The sequence below is a fragment of the Sander vitreus genome, chromosome 3 (assembly GCF_031162955.1).
Source record: "Sander vitreus isolate 19-12246 chromosome 3, sanVit1, whole genome shotgun sequence".
Classification (NCBI taxonomy): Eukaryota; Metazoa; Chordata; class Actinopteri; order Perciformes; family Percidae; genus Sander; species Sander vitreus.
Window position 1 is genome coordinate 16,940,461 of NC_135857.1, and position 22,391 is coordinate 16,962,851.

Genomic DNA, 22,391 nt, shown 5'->3' on the forward strand with positions numbered 1-22,391 from the left:
AGGAAAGGGGTAAACAAACTAGCTTGAGGGGACCTAATGCAGGAACTACTGCGTGAGAGAGGAGCAGGGAGGGAGTGAGAGGAGGGGAAAGAGAGAGTGTTGAAAGATTTGCTGGGGAGGGTGAGGAAAAGAGGGGGAGCGAGAGGAGGTTTGCTGCCAAGTGCAGGAAGAGTGTTGATGGTAAAAGGACAACTATCTGGTCCCTGTGTTCAGCCTCTCTGCTGCCGTTTCTAAACACACCATCACTCCGAGCTCTCACACAGACACACTCTTGGCGGAAGTTTGTGTCGATCACTTGTGGTTTTGTGCGACAGATATTGCGTGTGTGTGTATGTTTTTGTGTGTTTGTCTCTGCATAATGTGAATATGGCTCTATGCCACATGCTCCCACAGAGAGAGAAGAGGGCCGGGGATAGAGAGCAAAGAGAGAGCAAAATGTGTGTGTGTGTGTGTGTGTGTGTGTGTGTGTGTGTGTGTGTTTGTGAGAGAGTAACCTCCACAGCTTGCTTCTGAAAGGCAACAGCAAATAATTTTAACCTGGCTCGGCCACTACTGTATACACGTGCTCACACATTCACACACATACACGTACAGTGGCTTCCCCGCTAGCTGTCCAGGTGAGGTTTGGTGACCTCAGACAAGGATTGCCTTGTTACTCGATTCAATGGTGTGTTTTAGCTCCAAAATATGTTCGGTGAGAGGTGAAAGGGGGGAGCGTTGTTGGCCTGAGCAGGGGGAAGCATCGCCGAGCAGAATCTAGATCTGTCCATACGTCTGTTTGTATGTCTGTTTTTTCTCTTGTACTTCAGTAAACACTCAGTCAACAGGAGAGAGTTATAACCAGTTCTGCTCTCAGTGAGTGCTTTACTTTCCAAGACATTTGTCAGTTTGAACTTTGAAGAAAATCAATTTGACACAACATAATTAGGAATTTTACCTATTCCATTACTCTGTTGATTCAGCATGGGCAGTTTGGGATAAAAGGCAAGATCTTTAAACAGTTGTTATGCAGGAATGGTTGGCATACACAACAGTGTTGGAGTGTTACTGACTGAGCTACTTAGCTTAAAATATAATGCTGATTTTAGTTTATCTTTTTTTAATCAGCAAACACCATAAATACCAACAAAAAAGTTATCCTGTTAACAAGCAAAGATTCAGGCCACTATTCAAGGCTACAGGCCTCAGTGCCGTTAACATCCAAAAACTATTCAAAACACGTGCAAGAGACATACAGTTGCACTGGGCAACATGTTTCTTCTAATGATGAACACTGATGATACAGTTTGTATTTTCCTGGGATTTGTGTAAACAACGCCAGCCTTATTCTCTAAAAGCTAGAGTTGTTCTTGGAGGAGAGGGCATTACTTATTCAGTAATCTTGCACAGTGACACCATTTCGGAGGCCATTTGTAAGAATCACTTAAATGTAGAACCAATTAAAAATTCTGCCTTTGGCCTTTATTATCCTTCGTTGTATGACGACAATTTCTCTAAACCACTGTTCCTCTACAAAGATAAGTGAGATTATTTAGTCACAACACTTTAGCGCCCCCACCTCATTTGCAAAGCAGCCTTATTTGGGTCAGCGTTTCAGTAAATCTTAGGCCACAAAAACCTATATTACTGAAACCAGGACGACAGAAAAAACTTCTGAGAGTACTTGCTCTGGCCACCAGGTAGAGTGCACTCAGTGCACTATGGCCAATTTAGTTAATCTAGAGATTAACAGATTTGTTTTCCCCATCAATCAATCGATTGGTTGAAGAGTAGGTACTGTAGAATTTCACTTGACCAATTTTCTTTGATTACCTACAGCCTTATGCAGCAGGCAGCTTTTTCAGCAGAAAGGCTCTGAAACACCACTGTACTCTTCATGTCCAGCATGAAACAGTAGGCGGACAAGTGAGCAACTGGTGAACATAGAGGAGGATTTAGCTGCTAAAGAGTCAGATAATTGCCTCAGGAGATGGTAGAGACCAAAATCAGAGCTAAAAGAGAGTGAATATTGACTTTGTCAGGTGTGTGGGGGGGCAATAAACAAAATTTCTCAAGTGCATTGTTGAAGGGGACACAAATAATACCGCCCAAATTGTACTTTTATAGGATATGTGTACACAGAGGAAAGCCTTGCTACTAATATGAGTGTAACATGGATACTGGGCTATTATCCTTCTTTTCAAAGTTTCTTTTTGATTCAAATAAAAAAGCTGACTAAATGTACCAAAATATTCTTCTTCGAAACCACTTATTTATTGCAGTGTTTTTGAAGTTGTTTACAATCAAAATACAATGAAATTTAAAAATTGTCTTAATATGGGGATTTTTTGGTATTTGGCGTTTTGGTTTGGTAATTATATCTGGCCAACAACACAAACAGATAGTTGTTAAATATGAGTTATGTCCATAGGTTTACCACACGGTCATTTTATAATTATTAAATTATCTTGCATCCTCCACATAAGATTAAGTTTAATCTTGGACAGAGGACGTCTCTTACTTATATTCAACTGTAGCAAGCCTACTGATCTGCCAATTAACATCATATTGAGCAAAACCCAACACCACGGTAGATCTACAATATTAGCTTGATATCAGTTCACACATAGGCTTATCGCCGTGTTAGTTGTAGTGGGTGAATTACCATCCAACAAGCTATCTAACAAGATACCAAAACAACTATGTAACGTTCTAATCGCTAACATAAAAGACTTATGGAAAAATACATTGGTTATCAACATTTCTTGTCATGAATAATTAATTAATGACTCTGCATCATCTGTATTAGAGAAAATAATCACTTCATCCAGTATTTAAAGTGAATGAAATAGCCTTGCCAGCCTGCTTACTGGAGTTCCACAACCATTGAAGCGATTCAAACTCGCTCCCACTGGACTTGTGTGCCTAGGTGATGTAAAGGGAAAAAGCCAGCCCCCCAGGAACACCGCTCAGCCTTTCAGCCAATTTTTTTTCCAGTGGCAACCAAAAATCACCCTGGGACCTAGAAAGAATTTCCCCCATAGGCCACCATTCTAAAAGAGACGCCTGTAAAACTGCTTTAGGTTTAGAACTACAGTTCAAACTGCAAACAAGATTGGTTATGACTCTTTCTATTCTGACTTTTAATCCATGGACTTTTTATATTTGGAAGAACTTCCCTCGAGCCAAAAAAATGCGATTTCAAAACCTGTGATGTCATGTAAAGTCTATAAGCCGAGTGGAAACTTGCTTTTATTGTTTTACTACTTACATTATTATTTTAAGTATATAACATATTGTATAGAATACACAGCATGGTTTTTAATGATATTTCTTGTGTATTGTATACCATACACAGCATGGTTTTTAATGATATTCTTTGTGTATTGTATACCATACACAGCGTGGTTTGTAATGATATTTTATGTGTATTGTATACCATAGACAGCGTGGTTTTTAATGATGTTTTTAGTGGGGGACAACCATCAGATGGGGTAGGTCCTGACCCCCCTGCGATTTTCGCCTATGGTCAATGTTGTAAGCTTATTGTGAAGCCCCCAAAATTATTGTTCCCAACACATCTTTGCCAAGTGATCTTATGTGATCGTAGACATGACTGTGTGTTTAAAACTCTCTATTCAAGAGATAATGCCACATTTTAAGATTAGTTGATTTCTTTGCAAAATGCACTTAAAGGTCCTATGACATGCTGCCTTTTGGATGCTTTTACATAGGCCTAAGTGGTCCCCTAATACTGTATCTGAAGTCTCTTTCCCGAAATTCAGCCTTGGTGCAGAATTACAGCCACTAGAGCCAGTCACACAATGAGCTTTTTTCACCTTTAAAGAAAAAAGCTACCCTAGTTTGTCCTGCGCTAATCATAAATAGTGAATTTGTGTAAATCTCCTGTTTTCCATAGTTTATTTTGTATGTACTGCACTTGAAGCGCCCTCTGTTGGCAAAGTAAAGCTAAACCTCTTTCCTTTACTAGACCCTGTCTGGTGTGTATTCTGCACAGCTAATGATGTGTGTATAACAAACATTGCATAAAGACACGTGCGGATACAAACTATACACACACGCACGCACGCATGCACGCACGCACGCACGCACGCACACACACACACACACACACACACTAAGCCTGGCCTCTGTGACGCTTCCAGATGTGCTGTGTCCTCGTAAAGCAAGACCTCTATTCAGATTGATTTGAAGTGTCATTGTGGGTGAGATCACTGACCCTGTCAAGTGATGTCTCCTCGCACGCACGCACATATCAGCTGCCAGCCATATATGTATGTATGGTTGTCACAAATGTTATAGATACTGTGTGGTTATATATATATATATATGCAATACAATCAGCAGCTCAATTTCCTTGATTCCATAATACACAGCTTCCAGGGAAAAAACACTCTTGTTCCCTCTACCTCGCATGCACACACAATTTACTGTACTGTGTGTACAGAAGACACACAAATGTAATTTGTTTGTGAAGAATACAAATCACTGCTGCTTTTATCACAGCCTTTCTGCTTGCCGTTCACTATATCTATGCACAATTGAGCACATGTTTAATTACAGGTGTGTGTGTGTGTGTGTGTGTGTGTGTGTGCGCGCTTCCTAGTTTATGCTCAGTCAACAGTCTGCCGATAGTGTGTTTGTCTTGAACGCCTCCAGCCTGCCTGTAGATTACCCAATCAGATAATCAAGGGTATAATCACATCACATGCATCTGGGAGTGTTTTTCCCTTCCATTATCTCTCATAGTACACACACACACACACACACACACACACACACACACACACACACACACACACACACACACACACACAGATTGTGTATACTGTATACAGTATACACTGTATACACTTATTGTATACTGTATACACTTATTGACTTGCTCTTTTCTTACTCTTATTTTACCTCGAATGTGACTGTGAGCAACTGCAACTGAATAATTTCCCTGAGGGGATTAATAAAGTATTCTGATTCTGATTGATGAGGGACATAAAGCAGCTGATTGCCAGAGGTGGTCTGTGTTGAGAGACAATAAGTCCACTCGTTGTCATCTGCACATAATGCGAAAGCTAAACAGCGTTTCAATGTTGGGCTCTGTTTTGACAGGCGAGCGTCACTGAGAGAGACTCTGGCATACCTGCTCCTTTGAAACTGGGCCTGAAGTTATAATAATGATGGGGAAGTGGACCGTGAAATGATGGATAAGAGAGTACAATTTTACTTTACCTCTGATGTTTAAAATAACTTGCTTGGGAGATTTCAGTATGAAATAGACCCTCCAAATAGACTGATCCAATGGACTGATTTAATTTAGTAACATTGTACTAACAAACACGTTTTTTTAAATCGTTTTTAACATTTTCTCCCTCACTGCACTGGAAGACATGTATTACTCATGCTTATCACATACTGTGCATTATTAATTACCAGTGCAATGTCATTTTGTGATTTAATGCATTTAGCTTAGTTGTTTGCTAGTTTGATGAAAGTTACATAACTGTATTTTCGAGCTTCCCATCAAAACACTGGATTGGAATCTGTCAGCAGGTCTTTTAATACTGGAACTAACACTGGGCTATTGCTAAGCGTAAGTGATTTTTGATACACATTAAACACTTGTTTGCTCCCCTTGATATTACACACCACTGCAGTACATGCTCAGTTCACAGTCCCACCCAAAAGGATGTCTTAATTTTCAAAACTTCACTTAAAACTTTGCTGTTCAAGGTTGGAACAAAGTTCCACCTGAATCTGTGTTGTTCTTAATAAATCCCAAATCTACATTGAGGAGCTTCTCTTCTGCATTAGGTTGCTACAAAAACCCAAATGTACCTTTTTTCTGAGATGCAACTGTTTTTTAAAGCATGACATCTGAAATTCAGGACAAAGCTAAGCAGCAGTAGCATGTGACGAGACATTCAGCACACGAGACGATACACAATATTGGGTTGACGAGAACAAGAGACAAGATTTTAAAACTATTTTAAAGAAAACTTCAATGACGAAATATGACTGGAAAAATCTTTTATTTACTCGAAAGTCACAAAATGAAAAACGAGCACTGTGAAAGGTTTTGCCACAAACTGCTTCTCTCCTGTATAACTAACCTCTTCAGACCTAATAACTGCGGTGTGAGCTTCGCACTTCTAATTGAAGCTGTGTGTGACCTTCTAACTGAACTACTTTAGTTACCTCAAATTAAAAATTAAAAATAAAAACAGAACAAAAATGAATAACTACATTCTCATTGTGTGCACATCCTACCTTCTGGCAGGACAAATGAAAAATACTAAAATGAAAAAATGTAATGTCCGCAACACTGCTTTAAACTCCCATATTTAATATAAAGGCAATATTTCGAACCTACTGGGTCTTCTTCAGGCAAATGGTGAACACATTTGATGAAGGGATATATGTAGACCTTACATTCAGCTGACCCACCATGTGGCTTAGTTAGTTAGTCTGATTAGGTCTGAAAGGCCTCAAAGCCCCACTCATGACTCAGTTGAGAGAACACTTTCATACAGGTTTTTAACAAACCTATGCATCACAAAAAGGGCCTTTTTAAAATGCAATATCCCCAGAAGAGTACATGATAATACTATGCACAAAAAATATATTTTTTTTGCAAACCATAATCAAATTAGTTCTCTCTAAATAATCAAAGTGCAAACCTGATTGACTGACCAATGTTTTTGCGTTCCGTCTTCCGCCACGCGCCAAACCACACCGGGAGCGTCTCACAGTACAGATCCACTTTTGCGCGATGACTGAAGCGTGGTGTCGCGACATCATACATCCATGGTTGATGCTCCACCCCCTTGACCGGCAGCTGATTGGACGAACATGTCATGTGGGTCTGGCTACTCCTGAATTTCAAAACGACCATCATGGCGGTTCGTTCAGAATAGAGTTTAGATTCTCTGCCCGAGCCCGAGCCCGAGCCCGACATTTCCCGCCACTATCCTTGGGCATTTGTGTTTTTTTAAACATTACTTTATTAGCCTAATTGGGTGGGGAGAAAGCAATGCCATAATCATGTGCAGCGTCTCCTCCACTCGCTTGCATCACACCGGGCCTGTGCTGTTTGGTGTAGCTTAAGTGCAACATGGAGCTTGAAGATGAAAAGAAAAAAAAGAAAAACAGGAGAATTAGCCTACCTTTGAGCAAGTTTGGAGGAAAGTCGGCGGTATGGAAACATTTTAAACAAGTCGTGGGCAGTGACAACATATGTGTTGGCTTTGTCGAGTGCATTAAGTGCGGCACGCTGCTCGCCTATGACAGCAAAAATACGGGTACGATGAACAGACACATGAAGCTGGCTTGCCATGGCAGAAAAGATGATAGTCAGCCTTCAATGTCCTCTTTTGTTACTTCTCCAAGCATACCCCTTCGAAACAGATTTCTGCAGTTCAAACAACCGGAATTGTAGTTGAGAACATCTATAACGGCATACGTATTAAAAAAAATGTTGGGTTTAAATCGGGCTCGGACTCATAATTACAGTTAATGTAATGTAATGTGGGCTAGGGTAGGGTCGGGCTTGATTTTTTGGGCCCGATCTAAGCTCTAGTTCAGAATACGATCTCGTATTTTACGAAAATAGTAGTGAGAAATAGGCCATACTGAATCTGAATCTGTCTTCATTTCAGATCGACAAAGGTCAGTTTGAAAGATTTCCGTCTACTTCTATTGGATAGTCGCGTCGTGTTCAACGGATTCATTTGCATAAAGATGGGCATCGGGCATGACGCGCAGCATTTTTTCAAATCCAGCTTTGCTGGTGCATTAAAGTCGCTTGACGTCACCCATAGGAATAAAGTGGAGCCCGGCGCGACCGAAGCGTTGCACGGCCAGGTGGATCTGCAGAAGCGGGGCGACTTGCCTGCCCGACTCACAGATCATATTGTCTCTACAAGTACTTTACAGAACAATCACATGTTTATAGCTAGTATCTACCTTCCACTCCAGGCACTCCTGTAATTTAACTCCATGCCTTCTCTTTTCTGGGGTTGTCCTTATAAAAAGGATCTGTGGTGTCTATCATGTTTTTCCACCTCCAAGATAAATCTGTCGTCGTCCATGGTTGTAGAGGAGACATAATTGATTTTGGGGGGTGTCTTTTGGTAAACTGACTGGATGCTCTCGCTGTTTCACTTCCTGCCCGGCTGTTCGAACGCCCCGCGGCTCGCCGTGAAAATTGACCTGGCGCGTATCTTTAGCGGAGCGTGGAGCCGTATAATAATCACGTACGATTTTGGGACACGCCATGGCACGGCTAGTGGAATATCAAGCATTGACTTGAATGGCCGTGATTGCTCGCGGGGACCGCGGCGCATCTGGAACACAGCGCAGACGCAGGTGGAAAAAAGGGGCTAGATACTGTATGGTCATGTTCTTTTTCAGGAATATGAGCATGTCCACATTTTCTGGCAGTGGTTGAACCCTTTGGCTACTAACTATATCTCCTGCAGTTGAATAGAAGATTGTTTGTGATTATATTCTAAAGCACAAATAAATAACCATCAAACACTCAACAGATGATTTTGTAGCGACACATGCTCTTTTCTTCTCCTCTGCATTTCATTAATTGCAGCAGTAAAGTATTTAAGTATATAAGTTGCTACTCTAGTATCGATGTATGACCATTTTAAGACGAGGGGAGAACATTTCTCTTTGAGCCAGCAGCCACACTGAACTGCAGGTTGCAGACCTGTGTCTCGGGCGAGCGAAAGAGAGAGAGCTTTTTCTTTCTTACATTTGACACGTAACGATTTTATATTGATGTACTGTTGTTGTTTTCTCATTTTTGTTTTTGTTTGTAAATGTATATATTTTAGTTTACTCAATGATTTGTATGTATGTATTTCTTCTCATCTTATTATCCTTGCTGCTTTGGCAATATTGTTTTTCTGACATTCATGCCAATAAAGCAATTTGAATTGAATTGAATTGAACTGAACTGAGAGCCAGAGCGGAGGTACCCTCACTTTCTAATGCTGGGTTTTACAGGCAGATTTTTTCCAATTGCAACTCTGCTACCGCTCTGCAAAAGTTAACTCAGAGTCAACTTTGGAGAATGGGCAGGGGGATCTCTTATGCTAATTTAGAAGACAAAGCCAGACTCCGTCATGCTGGCTGCTGCTCTGCACTTCCAACCTTGAACAGCAAAGTTTTAAGTGAAGTTTTGAAAATTAAGACATCCTTTTGGGTGGGTCTATGAACTGAGCATGTACTGCAGTGGTGTGTAATATCAAGGGGAGCAAACAAGTGTTTAATGTGTATCAAAAATCACTTATGCTTAGCAATAGCCCAGTGTTAGTTCCAGTATTAAAAGACCTGCTGACAGTACTGTACTAATATCGCGAGACAACTTTTCACCTCAACGAGAAATCGAGGACATCTCGTCACACCTCTAGCTATTAGATAAGCCTACATCGGAAGTCTTTACAGTCTAAATTGGGATCCATCTCCTCGCTTGTCTCAAAATTAAAAGAAACTGCTTTTTCGAGGGGACGTGATGAAAAACTACGATGAAACATTCATGAGTCATCTTAAATTCCAAATTTGCACAGCACACATCTGTAAATTAATAGCTCTTTCCCAGTAGATTTTGTGCCAGGAGGAACGTACACATCTAAATATATCCAGCAATTTCTTTACATTATCTAATACAGTATGGCTATTATGAGGTGTGCATACTGTTATTCATTCGTGAAGTGTTTTTAATTGGGTTGCACTTCTATCATCCATGCATTATAGTTGAGCCCCGTCACCCTTGATGACAGTACACGAGCCTCACCCTACCTCACGTCAAATGTTACTTAGTTTATATTTGAATATGAACTTACTTTATGCTTATTCATATGGTGCATAAAATATAGTCATGTATAAAAGCTCTTTGGTGCATTTTTTTCATAGTCTCGAGCTACAGTATATAGTCTAAGGGGAAAGGTTTTAGCGACTCTTGATTAAATAGAAAACTAAAAAGACATGAAAATTACTGGACTGTAGCATTCATTTGGGTAATATTATCCCTTGGGGCCATTTTGCCCTGGGCCATGGGCATCTGTAGTCAAAAAATCCCTCTCTCTTTCTCTGTTTGTATCTCTTTTATTCTCCGAGCCGTTCTCTGCTGTTCTCTCCCTTTCTCTCTCTCTCTCTCTCTCTCTCTCTCTCTCTCTCTCTCTCTCTCTCTCTCTCTCGCTCTCATTTTCTGTCACTTTTTTGTCTGCCTGTCCAGCTCTGTTCTCTCTCCCTCTCACCCAGTTTCCTCTCTGTCCAACTTTCACAGGACAAATGCCAAAGGCAGTATTATTGTGTCCTCAGCTGCCATCACTCACTGTGTTATGTAAGACATTACTGATGTGTGTATATGTGTGTGGCTCTGTGCATGTGTGTTTGTGTTTTTGCCTGGCTTTAGCTCTGATATGCCTTCTCTGAATTCACAAGCATCTCAGCATATCCAAACTGAGACCAGGCTTGTTTCAGCTCTACAGGTTTGTGGTGTGTTTCAGCCTTGACCTCTTGGGGGTTAAACAGATATTCTATGTCATCGCAATGTTACTTCATGTCTCATTCACCACTAAGCAAATACCACATTTTTAAAAGAAACATGACTGCTGTTAGCAATGCGGCAATGATGCGCATTGAGCTCAGGCTCATACACGGAAGGGGTAGAGTATGTGCAGCGGGGCAAGGGGGCATTTCATTGGTTCTTTTCAAGGGGACTGCAAGGCAGTGATTGGTAGGTGTTTTTACAGGATTACAGCAGCTACAGATGACGGATCTCCTTTTTCAGAGCCCATAAGTTATTTATTGCTGCCGGGTTCTTAAGACCATTTACAACAATATATAAAAAAGTGTATACTGAAAATAGTTACCAACCCTGCCTTTAAGTCAACTGGTGTACTGAATTTTACCACTAGGTATTCCACTTAACTCAGCAGCCGCTCCCAAATGAGACTGAGTCCATGAATTAGAGTGTAGCAACTTCAGTCCAATTGGTGGCAGTAATGCACCTCTAATCTGGTTTGTCAACCAGCAATAAACACCAAAGAAGGAGAAGAAGAGTGAAGCGTCACCACACTCATGTATAAATGGAGCCCTGTTTTCTCTGTTTTCTCATGCTGTGGTAAATCATCACAAAGTGAGCACTTGGTTCTCATCTAAAGAGCAGACGAAGTAGTTAGCATTGTGCTGTGATATGTATACAGGATGTTACACACAATCTCTCTCTCTCTCTACCTCTTACTCTCTGTCTGAAACACTCGCACAAACTCACAGAGGTACATATTCACGCGCACATATATGTGTGGCCTGTTTGGTTCTTTATGCCTGATGCAGCTTGTTCTAATGTCAACGTGTTGCTTTTGTTCAGTCAGCTTATTTTCTCCAACATCTTTCTCTCCTTTTGTCCAATCTCATTCAACATGGCATTGAATGAGCAAGTCCTTATTGGATGAAGCTGGTGTGAAACAGAGTGTCTTTGGTTTAGCCTGAAGACAAGGCTACCCAGACAACCTGATCTCACAGAATTCCGTGAAATGAACACGGCCCCTTAACTCAAAATCTGTGGCAGTTTCACAGAATCGCAAAACATTCCGTGATGGGCCCACGGAAGAATTCCGTGAAATGTACACAGATCGCCGAAAATTCCGTGATGGGCCCACAGAAGAATTCCGTTAAATAAACACGGTCCCTTAAGTTAAGGAAAAGGTCATGGGTGGCCTCTTAGGTGAAAGTCCTGTGTTTGACCCATCCACCACCCCGATGTGTTCCTTGCGTGGAATTTCGGCCTTACATAGTACTCGCTACCGTAGTCGCTCATAATGCTACGTCATCTTCTCATTGACTTTACATTGGCATTGTTTTCCATGGTGGCCACCGCGTAATGTGCTGTTAACAATTCGTGATCATTTCACGGAATTCTGTGCGACCAGGCTGACCCAGAGCTGCTTTCTTTCTATGGATTTGTTCTCCTTCAAGTTTCATACTCGGTGTCTCTCTTTTTGTTGTCGGTCTCTCAGACAGACAGACAGACAGACACACACACACACACACACACACACACACACACACACACACACACACACACACACACACACACACACACACACACAAACAAACACAAAGACACACAGACACAGTGCCTTGACCATATTAGACTATATACAGTACCAGCCTCTGTATGCCTCTCTAAGAAATAATCATATCATTCATATCATCTTCATGTTATTGTTTTTATATACTGTAGATTAAAATAATAGTTGGTATATGGTCTTAAAGGGTTTCGGATTGATTATGGTTCTTCCTTTTATAATCGCGTGAATGTTATTATGCTGCTACAGTAGCACCTACACAGGTTATGACCACAATTTTTTCAGAATATGTTTTTTTCACAACTCACTGTACATAGAACACCCATCAAATGTTGTGTTTATTTAGCTCTAAGCTAAACATGTTTTCACCACATATCCGATTATAAAGTATGGCAGAAAGTGTTGTGGCACAAATGTCTGTTATTAGTGTCCCGTCCTTTAAAGATAATCATCTGGACCATTTTGGAGGGGAAACATGAAAGAGCAAAACTTCAAGAAGCACAGGCACAAAATGCGATGTAAGCCAAAATGCATGCAGCTCCAAATGGAAGACCAATGTCTGGACGCTCACGTTGTTCCCATGGGACTCAGCCTGAAATGCTAACACCCGGCAACGTCAGTGTCAATCATTGAGAGCAGAAAGCTGACAGGGAGAAGTGGGTTGTGGGAGCTGTGACGCACTCCCCTCCCACAGTAATAGGAGTAGAGAATGACAAGCTGGCGTCAGTAGCTTAACATGGGTACAACAATATGGGGGAAAAGCACTCCACTTAGCTGTGGAGCCTTGGAGGGAGGAGGGGAGGGAGGAAGAAGACAGGAACTACATGGTGTGTGTGTGTGTGTGTGTGTGTGTGTGTGTGTGTGTGTGTGTGTGTTTCAGATGAGTTTTTTGCATGCATGAGGGCCGATTTGCGTGTGATTCAGCTTACTCAGTGAAGTAAAGATGACAAGTAGCAAGAAGAATATGAATGCACGCTGGTATCATTCTGTTTTGAACGGGATAGATGTATATGTTTTGTTATATAGTATATTCATACTCTTATTATATTCTGTTTATGCATTATCATTCATTCATTCACTCAATAATTTATTCACCTCAATGCAGGATTACGTTCTTTTGGTTTAATTCAATTAAGAAATAATTTACAGATAAAACAACCAGATGGGAATGTCTGTTTTTAGCTAGTCCAGTACGGTGGCTGACAGGGGCAATCGCCCTGCAACTTAAGAAAACACATACACATAGACAAAACACAAGCAAATTAAGAAAACAACTTCATTAATTTGACAACACATGCGCAGCATTCAGCAAACGCGCTGCAAATACACACAACACAACCAAATACACAAACGCGCTGCAAATAAAAAACGATGCAAAAAGAAAATTACCCAAACCCCGAAAACAAATGCAACAAAAAAACGCTGCATCCAGAATACACAACGGAAGTTCTCCAGACCTCTAGAGGGAGCAGCTAGTGGAACAGCTTGATTTTCGACCCCACGGGGAGAGAGTGCTCTGCCTTTTTATTAGAGTCGGGTATGGCTGCAGCCTGGAGAACTCCATAGACTGTATATTAAATTCATATTATTATTAATAACATAATATATTAATAATATAAAGTCTATGCTCCCGTCTCATGCCCTCCCGGCTGGTGCCGTCCCTGAGCTTCGACTTTTCAAAATAAAAGCTCGCATCTGGTCCCTATGTCTTCGTGCTTTGGTGTTTTGGATGTTTTTGAATTAAACAGTACGGTAATCATGCTAATGAATACAATAACTTTTTCAGCAGATGTCTTACTTAAAACACGTTGGAGTTAGCAAAGCAGTTTTGTGTTTATGTGCGGGCGGGATTTATTCGGATTGATAAATCCCACGCTGGTTTACTAAACAGGGAGGGGACTATAAATCCTGTCTGTATTTTCTTTTTTGTATTTCAAGAGCGAATTGCTCCACAATATGAATACAGATTGATCACTTATTTTGTTGTATAATCACAGTATTACACTTGAGGAGGCCTATACTTCAGTACTTTCTGTCTAATGTTTAATGTCTTCGAAATTAAACCCTCTCATGTAATATGGCTTAAACAAACGTCAACGTTAAACGCTGATGCAGTTTTAAATGTTTTATCACCACGAGTTTACAGACGTCTCTGCTGATTGAGTATCACCTGTGACCTGAGCCGAGGCACACCCACCAAACGAGAGAAAACATATCTCAAACAAGACTTAATATTTAGTCTATGATCTCACCGTTGCACACCGTTTCACAACAAACCATTCTGAGATTGAACGTGTCCCGGCTCTCTCTTTCTCTCTCTTTCTCTCTCTCTCTCTCTCTCTCTCTCCCTCTCTCCACGTGGTGTCGAAAATCCAGCTGTTCCACTAGCTGCTCCCTCTAGAGGTCTGGAGAACTTCCGTTGTGTAATCTGGATGCAGTGTTTTTTTGTTGCATTTGTTTTTCGGGGTTTGTGTGCTTTTCTTTTTGCATCGTTTTTTATTTGCAGCGCGTTTATGTATTTAGTTGTGTTGTGTGTATTTGCAGCGCGTTTGCTGAATGCTGCGCATGTGTTGTCAAATTAAGTTGTTTTCTTAATTTGCTTGTGTTTTGTCTATTTGTGTGTGTTTTCTTAAGTTGCAGGGCGTTTGCCCCTGTCGGCCACCGTAGTCCAGTGACTTAAAAACCTGAAAAAACCAAACCATTACATGGGTACTGGGTAAAATGAGGTAACAAAATCCATTTATTAGTTGGCTCATCATTAGTCTCATTGTTTATATTTTCTATTTTTTTACCATCGCTAGCTCACAGTAGACGATAGGCCATGCTTGGAAAATAAAACTTTTTCCAGTAGGCAAACATGCTAGTAAATGTAAATGGACTGTATTTATATAGAGCTTTTCTAGTCTTAACGACTACTCAAAGCACTTTTACATAGTACAGGAACCATTTACACACATTCATACACTGGTGGCCGAGGCTGCCATACAAGGTGCCACCTGGTCATCAGATAAACATTCACACACATTGACACACCGATGGCGCAGCATCGGGAGCAATTCGGGGTTCAGCCTAAGGACACTTAGACATGGGACTGCAGGGTCAGGGATCGAGCCACCAACCTTTATCCTGGCAATGTTTGTCCGTTGCGCCAGACTAAGTGCAGTGTTAGGCACTGGTAAGGAAAAATTGGTCATAAGATCACATTGTCTGATGTATTTTCATATTTACATCAACGTTAGCAGAACTGCTTCCTCACTTGGGTGAGAGAGGTAGAGATGTGACAGCAGAGTGGAGACCATTTGAACAAAATATACAGGCTGCTTTGCCTGGCCATAAGCACACGGCACGTTACTTTGAGATAAGAGATATAGACTTTATTAATCCCACACTGGAGAAATTCCCTTGTTACAGCAGCTCAAAAGAAAAAGTCACACATCAGAAAAACACAAATACACATTAAATAGACATTGGAAAAATATGCAAAAAGTATTATAAGAAATAGAAAAAATAGAATAGAGTTATAATAATAGTAATATGATGTACACAATAATAGTGTATGTACACAGTGTGCTCATTTTGAGTTTGAATACACAGATGCAGATCAAATATAACTTTTTACCTAGTCAATGCAAGTTTAACATTAATAAATGTTACCTTTTGTCCTAAATTTGCCTTTGCGTGTTTACATTAATGCAATCAGTTGATGAAACTTTTTCTAATAAACACTCTCATGCCATAATTTGCCACACAGCCTTCATTAACACACAGCGGACTAGAGTAGAGTTTTTATTATTTTATTATTTATCCCTATATTTTAACTTGCACTATTTTTTAGTTTTAGATTTTCATTTAGTTTTTTTTTTTATTGTGATTTTCTGTTTTATACAACTTTAATAAGCATTGTTGAAGGGAGCATGAAAATCAAGATATTCAGTGACATCAACTACTTTACTACTACTGTAATTGTTGTTCATCTGACAATAAATAACTTGAAACTAGATCCTGAAATTAGCACATCTATGTACTGAATCGTGAATTTTAAATTAAGAATCCATTTAGAATCAAATCGTGACCCCAAGAATCGACTCGAATCATGAGATACCAAATAATTCACAGCCCTAATGTTTAGTGCTAAATAGCACATGTTATCACTAACCTAAGATGGTGACAGTAGTAAACTGTATACCTGCTAAACATCAGCATGTTAGCATTTAGTCTTGTTTGAATAAATAACACAGAGTTCACATGTTGTGTATTGATTAGATGCTTAGATCAGTTTTAAATAGTTGTAACGTTGGGTTCAATCATACAGCTCTGATGGATGTCTCAGTTGGCCCCTCACACGTGTGCACAAACTCACAAACGCTTGCTTGATGGAGTGACGTGAGCATGTAATGAGATCAATAAGCAATCGCTGGCGTGGTCTGGTTTCACAGTGTATTGACAGGGCCCCTGATATGCTGATCGGAAACAATTAGCATCGGTGTGCAGCGCTAACATGGTTGTGAGTGATGACGGTGATGAGTGCATGTCTGAATTCACATGTGAGAGTGTCTGTGTGTGTGTGTGTGTGTGTGTGTGTGTGTGTGGGTGAGTCATCATCATCCAGCCCAGGAGTATATCTCTCTCGGACGGACGCACATACGCACACACGCACGCACACACGCACGCAATACACGCACGCACGCACGCACACAAACCATGCATACACAGGCAGCTTTGCCAAATCCTTTTGGCAAGCTAGTTGTGTTGAGTGGGTAAACAATGATTCTTTGGGTCACTGTATGAACCAGTTATGTGCTGTGTCATCCATGAAACTATCTGCTTTTTTGCACTTTAAGGAATACAACTAAATTAGGGTATTGAGCAACAACACTACAGTAGAAAGTAAATATTCTTCAATGACGAGCTTTTGTCAGAAGCCTGTAAAGTGACGTGCCGCAACAGGGAGCATTGATTAGCATTGGGTTTAAGATGAGAAGATGTTCCCTCAGATCATCTCACATTTTTATATCATAGCAGAGGTGGGCAATACTTAAATATTATCGTATTATTGACTTTTGGCAAATTGCATTGTGACAATTTAAACATGTCACTGTTTTACTAAATTATGTTTTCAAGCAAATTATAATACTTTTTCCAGGTTTATTTAACAGGGACAATGCACACTAATAATACATATAAAATGTAAAATGTGCCAGAATTAGCCAAAAGGCTATTTTACATCTGCTGTCCCTGGACAGATCGTACAATGTCACACCTAAAAAGATAAAAGGATTATAATAGTACATACAGGTTTAGCCCAATACAAGTAAAATTGAAATTTAAAATTTACAAGACCAACATATAAACAAGAACAGATGGTCATTATCAACATCAATACCAACACACACATACACACACAAGCCAAATGTTCAGTCCATGTAACAGACAACCTCATAGGCATAGCACAAGTGGCACAAACAGGCAGGACAGGAAAGACAAGATAGCAGCAAGATTTAGTGTCTACATGTAATGTCGACAGACCTGATTACCTGTTAGCCACTTCTTTACTACTACTTGTTACTTCTGTGTAACAAAGTTGTGCCCCATGTATACCAGTGGAGCACAGTTCATTGCATTGGACATCAGTTAGATTTGTTTGAATGCTATTTTGCACACAATTGCCATATCACCAGATGATAAGTGGTGTGATAAGATTAGGCGAGATGAGGTGAGGTAATGATATACAAGTTCACATACATTATGCTGCTTTTGTGTCTCTAGTTGTTTCACTTCATTTATCTACATTGTACAGTAGTTCATCACAGTAATGTAGTAATAGAGGAACTATTTTCTGTATTCTACTTTTCTAAATTTGTATGTGATCACCACTCTCTCTAAAGTCAGTTATTTGTCAGTTTGTATTTTTGTACAGTTGGGGTATTTCTCTCTCTCTCTCTCTCTCTCTCTCTCTCTCTCTCTCTGTCTATCTATCTATCTATCTATCTATCTATCTATCTATCTATCTATCTATCTATCTATCTATCTATCTCCATATGTGATATGTCTCTCCCTCCACAGCTCGGATCTAGTAAGAACAGTTGCTGGCCAGTAGGGGTTTTGGTCGGGCTTGCTGGGTTCTTCAGGACTGGAGTGTCTGAGTCGTGACAAACAGAGAGTGTGTGTGTGTGTGTGTGTGTGTGTGTGTGTGTGTGTGTGTGTGTGTGTGTGTGTGTGTGTGTGTGTGTGTGTGTGTGTGTGTGTGAGTGTGTGTGTGTGTGTCGGTGTGTGTGTGTGTGTGTGTGTCAGTGTGGCGGTGTGTCAGTGCACCCGTGTGTGCACTGGTGTATGCTTGTGCCTCTGTGTGTGTGGGTAGGTAAAGATAGACTCACAAACATTAATCAGTGGAGATCTTTTGTCCCTTTTAGCCCTTACTTGGCTTTGTCATAGTATGTCATAACATACACAGTTACACACACACACACACACACACACATACTGTTGCTATTTTAAATGGGTTAAGGGTAGTCATGTAAACAACACCAAATATTTTCACATCAACAGAATGGAATTCACATAAAGTACCCTATTTAAATAGCAGTTTGAGAAAAAAATGGGGAATGTCAAAGTACACAAAAATACATTGTATTTCCATGAAATTGCTATGATTTTATTTATCTTGTTATAACAATTAGATGGATGAAGATCATGAACCACTAGATGTCAATTAGAAGATTAACATAACTCATTTATAATATGCATAATAGACCACAGTGTTTCATGTATTATTTGTTACATTCTACTTTAATTGGGAGAGCCTGATAAAGAATGTCTCTCTTGGACAAAGCTTTAATTTGTAACTGATTTAACAATCAATGACTGTAACAATTATTCTGCGGTTTGTTGTATGAATAAATGGGGAGTACTGATACTCTCTGGGCAGAGATATAGTGTTTTTGCATGATTTAAAATGTCAAAAGTCAGGTGAAACTAAATGGGTTAACTAACGCAGGTCATTTATTTTAAAAAGAATCTGCACAATTATACAAAATCATGGTTGTTTTAAAATGCATTCTAATGTTTTTTTTTAAGTTCTAAGTTTTCTGTTCTTGTCAAATGTATTTATCACATACACACAGGAGGCTTGTCCCCGTGCAGTGGCAGTTCTACATTGAATCACACCCAGGGCGAGACCCCTTTCGGTTTGCCGTGCCAAAAACCGCTACTGTCCCCGTGGACATGTTTAAGTTCTGCATCCTACAAAAACATCCCTGAGACCAGCAGTGTTCATATAAACAAAAAGAGCTCCCCCTGCAGTGTACAATGTGTTCATGCATGTGTTGGCCATCCCAGCAATGGAACATTCCGGTGTGCCTGTGAACGATGAACGTTGACTTTTTTTAACCTACAGTGGGCTGATATGAAGCTATGCTTATATTTGCTCAAGTGCAATTACAAGCAGTCTACTTAAAACGGAATTATGGAGCTGTCAAAGAGTATGTGGCTCAGAAGTACATTAGGCCTCTTATAGACTTGACATGAGAAGTGTATTTGGGCCATAATGGAGGCCTTCAAGGAACAACAGAGCACAGAGGAGGAATTAGGGGCCTTGGTAAATGATGGAGAAAAAAATAAACATCAGACAACAAAACAGAGTGCCACACACAGTATTCCAAAATGAGGTATACATATTTTACATGATCATGGAGTACAGTGTGATTCAGCATTACAGTTCTTCCAAACAACCTCCCTTCCATCCTGAGGGGCTCACATAAAACATGAATCCGATGTATTAGGCAGATTATCTCATCTGCCATTCAAAATGTAAAGTCATCTCCAGTGGATGACAGTTGCACTGTCAGGTCATCTCATTTTATTCCATTTTATACGTCAGCTTACGAACTATGACAGCTATGAGCAGTCCACAGAAGCAACACACACTCACAGACACACACAGACATACACACAAGGCCTGGGACCAGTTCTAAAAATAATTATAATATTTCAAGAATTAAGCAACATCTATTATTTAAATTACCCATTTCTTTTTGCACAAGAAACATTCTGCATATTGACCTTATGCAGTCAATTTAATGTTAGGCACAATAAAGCCAAAGCTGTGTTTAAACATTAAAAGTACCCTATTTAAATAGCAGTTCGAGACAAAAATGGGGAATGTCAAAGTACACATAAATACATTGTATTTCCATGAAATTGCTATGATTTTATTTATCTTGTTATAACAATTAGATGGATGAAGATCATGAACCACTAGATGTCATTCAGAAATAGTCAAGATTAACATAATTAATTTATAATATGCATAATAGACCACAGTGTTTCATGTATTATTTGTTACATTCTACTTTAATTGGGAGAGCCTGATAAGTAATGTCTCTCTTGGACAAAGCTTTAATTTGTAACTGATTTAACAATCAATGACTGTAACAATTATTCTGACACACACACACATGCACACAAGGCCTGGGACCAGTTCTTAAAATAATTATAATATATCAAGAATCAAGCAACATTTGTTATTTAAATTACCCATTTCTTTTTGCACAAGAAACACTCTGCACATTGACCTTATGCAGTCAATTTAATGTAAGGCACAGTAAAGCCAAAGCTGTGTTTAAACATTAGAAGTAAATACAACGTTTAGCTTACCTTCACATGAATATCATCATTGAGAATTCTGGTCAACGTTTGTTCGAATAAAGGTTCACAGTGCTTGTTGTATTTGACTGAGGGTAGCCTTTATTTTATGTTCAGAAATTACAAAAAAAAAGGTTTCTGCCCAAAAGGTCAGTCTTTCTGAGGATCAGCAGTAAGCAGTCACGTACTGACTGTAGGTTTAACGTTGTCAGACAATGTACCTGCAACATAGCAAGTTTGCTATTTTTTCCACAACCACTTTTAAATGTTGAGATTGTTTTCAAGAACAATAATTAATATTAAGTATTTCACTAATCTTCAATCTCACTAAATTCATTTGGGGGGTATCATCATTTTGCACCAAGGTATCGCCTGTTACCATGATGTAAATATTAACTAATACCTGGGACACTTTTTTTTTTATTTAAAGAAAAGAAAAATATGACTTTGACCAGATTCATTGATTATTATTTATTTATTTTGTTGCAGTTAAGATAGAGCCTTAAAGGAGAATTCCGGTCAATTTCAACACGTAGCTCTGTTGTTTGGAAATTTGGAGTGCTGTCAGTAGCGAGAAAAACTAAAAAACTAAATTTGACTGGAATATGAGTTCGACAATCGACTAGTGTGGACTTGACCGGAAAACAGGAAATAAACAGAGGTATGTACACTGGCTGGATTAACACAATTTATATGCCTTTCTGTCACATCTACTGCAGTCAGATTTGCTGTGTTCCCTCGAAAGGAATCACTGCACATCGGTAGGCACTTGTAATGACATTTCGAGCATGTTTAGAGGCTTAAAACACGTTTAAAACTTGCCCTGTTTAAGCCTGTTGGGTGCTAACGCTAGCAGGATAACACGGTGTAGGTAGCACCGATTGTTTTCGGGTTTTTTTGCTACTGCCCGCACTCCAAATTTCCAAACAACAGAGCTACGTGACCGGAATTCTCCTTTAACAAAGTTGCATGCTGGTGGTTATTGTCCCAACCTTTGTTCTTAGTTGTGGGGACAGGCCCTGTATGGCAAGGGACAACAATAATGTAATGCAGTGCGGTGTAAAGCTCCACTGGACTTTTAATGCAACAAAAAAAGCGCCTATTTGTGTTGCACGCAGTGTGGATGCAACAAAGAAGATCCTAACTGATAGCTTCCAAATTAACTGCCATCAGGTATGATTACTAGTGTGAAGCCCTCTCTAAGTACATGAAAATAATTAATCAAAACTAAAGTGCAAAATGCACAACTTGCTCCAACACAGCAATGGTTAGTTCATCATTCTGTCTGAGATGGGCTTCCCATTTTTGGCTGTTCTTCATCTCCACTACACCAGCTGTTACTAACATGAAATGTAGGTCAGAGGAGAGCACACCCCATGATTTCTACATTGTCTTAAAGTGTCCAAATTCATCAAACAGTTACCTCTTGCTTCTTGCCCCGAAAAACAAACCCATATGTTGTTTGTTCAAGCAGCACTCAAGACCTATATAACGACAGCGCCCTCTAGTGGCCATAGTAGTTATAACGGGAGCAAAAAAAAAAAAAAGAAAGTAAGGTTTAAGGTGCTTTCCGAAAACTTACAAGCTGCCTTATTTAGGGAAAGCCACTTGGAAGCTCACCGTCTGAATGTGAAATTAAATTACAGT

General features: G+C 39.8%; 1 protein-coding gene across 1 annotated transcript in view; it reads left to right on the forward strand.

The window, feature by feature from the left end:
- Nucleotides 1–22,391, forward strand: part of LOC144512942 (cGMP-inhibited 3',5'-cyclic phosphodiesterase 3A-like) — a 52,780-nt gene that overhangs the window by 6,833 nt on the left and 23,556 nt on the right. The window lies entirely within an intron of this gene.